The sequence below is a fragment of the Telmatherina bonti genome (genome assembly GCF_933228915.1).
Source record: "Telmatherina bonti genome assembly, chromosome: 4".
Classification (NCBI taxonomy): Eukaryota; Metazoa; Chordata; class Actinopteri; order Atheriniformes; family Telmatherinidae; genus Telmatherina; species Telmatherina bonti.
The window spans coordinates 36,980,861-36,984,875 of NC_136622.1; positions in this window are offsets into that span (position 1 = coordinate 36,980,861).

Consider the following 4,015-nt stretch of genomic DNA (forward strand, 5'->3'; position numbering starts at 1 on the left):
TCATAAATGAGGAAGATAAAGTTGGTTTGGTAGATTTGGTTAATTTCATGCCCTGGGTCCCCTAGAGCTGCAGCCCTGCATGTTTCAGATGTTTCCCTGCTCCAACATGCCTGACTGAAATGAATGGGTTTTTGGGATCCAGTTGGTTTAAATCAGGTATTTTGGAGCAGGGAAACATGAAAAACCTGCAGGATCTTGGATCTTGAGGATCAGAGTTTGACACACCTGCATCAACAAGTTAGTTTTCACAGCCAGAATTAAATCTTCAACACCTGTTGGGAGTGTTGATGTGATTTCACACGTTAAAGGTCCATTTCTGCTCCCTTATGTACGTAAATGTGGACGTCCATTTTAAATGTTCCTCGCCGCCGCCCTCATATTTCCATAAATCTTCTACGTTGCCATTGTTAAGTCAGTTCATCCACTAGAGGGCAACGCTGAGTTCAGCGTTTTGACATCAGTTGGAGCAGTAATGCACTCCTTTAAGGTTGTTTACAACCATCCACAAACACCAGAAGAAGAGTGAAACCACAAAGTTTTTTTTGCTGTTCTGCTCAGCTCCTTTTTGTGCTTTTAATTTGGTCGTTTTATACGTCGCCTTATTCTTGTTCCTCTTCTTCTTCTCTGGTTTGTTCCTTTTGCAGGTTCAATGTCAGCTATACGCTGCCCCCTGGTGGTTAATGGTGGTATTGCGCCATTTTCCGAGTCAAGTAAGTGATCGCTAAACCTCTTGAAAACAGACCAAACTACGCACATATCCGTCTTCTGTATGCAACATCAATTGGGCTCAATAATGTTGGGAATCAACACATGATTGTGATTATTTCTTTAATAAAAATCGTCCCAAGAAAATCTTGACTTATGACACAACTAGCCAGGACATGTGCTGTTTATTTCTGACATGTTGGTCCAAAGTACGTTTATCCTATTACTGAGGGCAGAGTTAAACTAGGATAAAAACATTTTTTGTTTGAATTGATTTGGGATTTGGAGCAGGACTTTTGTTGAGGTTGACTCACCAAAACAAAGTAAAATTCAAAAGAAGAAAACAGTCATATTTTCAGAGTAAAACAGTTTGTTCTACCTGTAAACAGATAAAGCAGCTAACTAAAGGAGAATGCTAATGCTAACTTGCTCCATTATAAAGTCGACCAGAACAAGTTGCTACATTAAATTGTCCTCCATTGTTTATCCAATCAGTGTGGTGACATGATGGAAATGAAATGAAGTAATAGATCGCTAATGCGAGGGAATAAGATCATTAAAATGTATCGACTCTGTCATGTTTTTGACTAAACCGAAACCCTAACATACCGACCTGGATTTATTTGGTGTCAGATCAATACCAAACTTCACGCATCGTTGTGGTTTCAAACTTTTCAAATGAATCAAAATTAAATCTGGTCTCCATGTATCACAAAATGGACTTCACCTTTCTACTGTTGTTTAACCAGATCCATTCTCCATCAGGACCAGAACCGGGAGGGAAAACCTCCATTAGGACAAGAACCAGAAAGGAAAATTCTCCATCAGGACCAGAACCAGGAGGGAAAACCTCCATTAGGACCAGAACCAGGAAGGAAAACTTCCATCAGGACCAGAACTAAGAAAGAAAACCTCCATCTGGACCAGAACCAGGAAGGAAAAGATCCATCAGGACCAGAACCAGGAAGGAAAACTTCCATCAGGACCAGAACTAAGAAAGAAAACCTCCATCTGGACCAGAACCAGGAAGGAAAAGATCCATCAGGACCAGAACCAGGAAGGAAAAGATCCATCAGGACCAGAACCAGGAGGAAAAACCTCCATCAGGACCAGAACCAGGACGGAAAACCTCCATCAGGACCAGAACTAAGAAGGAAAACCTCCATCAGGACCAGAACTAAGAAGGAAAACCTCCATCAGGACCAGAACCAGGACGGAAAACCTCCATCAGGACCAGAACCAAGAAGGAAAACCTCCATTAGGACCAGAACCAGGAGGGAAAACCTTCATCAGGACCAGAACTAGAAAGGAAAATTCTCCATCAGGACCAGAACCAGGAGGGAAAACCTCCATCAGGACCAGAACTAAGAAAGAAAACCTCCATCAGGACCAGAAAGAGGAGGAAAACCTCCATCAGGACCAGAACTAAGAAAGAAAACCTCCATCAGGACCAGAAAGAGGAAGAAAACCTCCATTAGGACAAGAACCAGAAAGGAAAATTCTCCATCAGGACCAGAACCAGGAAGGAAAACCTTCATCAGGACCAGAACCAGGAAGGAAAACCTTCATCAGGACCAGAACCAGGAAGGAAAACCTTCATCAGGACCAGAACCAGGAAGGAAAACCTTCATCAGGACCAGAACCAGGAAGGAAAACTTCCATCAGGACCAGAACTAAGAAAGAAAACCTCCATCTGGACCAGAACCAGGAAGGAAAAGATCCATCAGGACCAGAACCAGGAAGGAAAACTTCCATCAGGACCAGAACTAAGAAAGAAAACCTCCATCTGGACCAGAACCAGGAAGGAAAAGATCCATCAGGACCAGAACCAGGAAGGAAAAGATCCATCAGGACCAGAACCAGGAGGAAAAACCTCCATCAGGACCAGAACCAGGACGGAAAACCTCCATCAGGACCAGAACTAAGAAGGAAAACCTCCATCAGGACCAGAACCAGGACGGAAAACCTCCATCAGGACCAGAACCAAGAAGGAAAACCTCCATTAGGACCAGAACCAGGAGGGAAAACCTTCATCAGGACCAGGACCAGAAAGGAAAATTCTCCATCAGGACCAGAACCAGGAGGGAAAACCTCCATCAGGACCAGAACTAAGAAAGAAAACCTCCATCAGGACCAGAAAGAGGAGGAAAACCTCCATCAGGACCAGAACCAGGAAGGAAAACCTCCATCAGGACCAGAACCAGGAAGGAAAACCTCCATCAGGACCAGAACCAGGAAGGAAAACCTCCATCAGGACCAGAACCAGGAAGGAAAACCTCCATCAGGACCAGAACCAGGAGGGAAAACCTCCATCAGGACCAGAACCGGGAGGGAAAACTTCCATCAGGACCAGAACCGGGAGGGAAAACCTCCATCAGGACCAGAACCGGGAGGGAAAACCTCTATTAGAACCAGAACCAGGAAGGAAAACTTCCATTAGGACCAGCACTAAGAAAGAAATCCTCCATCTGGACCAGAACCAGGAAGGAAAAGATCCATCAGGACCAGAACCAGGAAGGAAAAGCTCCATCAGGACCAGAACCAGGAGGAAAAACCTCCATCAGGACCAGAACCAGGAGGGAAAACCTCCATCAGGACCAGAACCAGGAGGGAAAACCTCCATCAGGACCAGAACTAAGAAGGAAAACCTCCATCAGGACCAGAACCAGGACGGAAAACCTCCATCAGGACCAGAACCAAGAAGGAAAACCTCCATTAGGACCAGAACCAGGAGGGAAAACCTTCATCAGGACCAGAACCAGGACGGAAAACCTCCATCAGGACCAGAACCAAGAAGGAAAACCTCCATTAGGACCAGAACCAGAAAGGAAAATTCTCCATCAGGACCAGAACCAGGAGGGAAAACCTCCATTAGGACCAGAACCAGGAAGGAAAACTTCCATCAGGACCAGAACTAAGAAAGAAAACCTCCATCTGGACCAGAACCAGGAAGGAAAAGATCCATCAGGACCAGAACCAGGAAGGAAAACTTCCATCAGGACCAGAACTAAGAAAGAAAACCTCCATCTGGACCAGAACCAGGAAGGAAAAGATCCATCAGGACCAGAACCAGGAAGGAAAAGATCCATCAGGACCAGAACCAGGAGGAAAAACCTCCATCAGGACCAGAACCAGGACGGAAAACCTCCATCAGGACCAGAACTAAGAAGGAAAACCTCCATCAGGACCAGAACTAAGAAGGAAAACCTCCATCAGGACCAGAACCAGGACGGAAAACCTCCATCAGGACCAGAACCAAGAAGGAAAACCTCCATTAGGACCAGAACCAGGAGGGAAAACCTTCATCAGG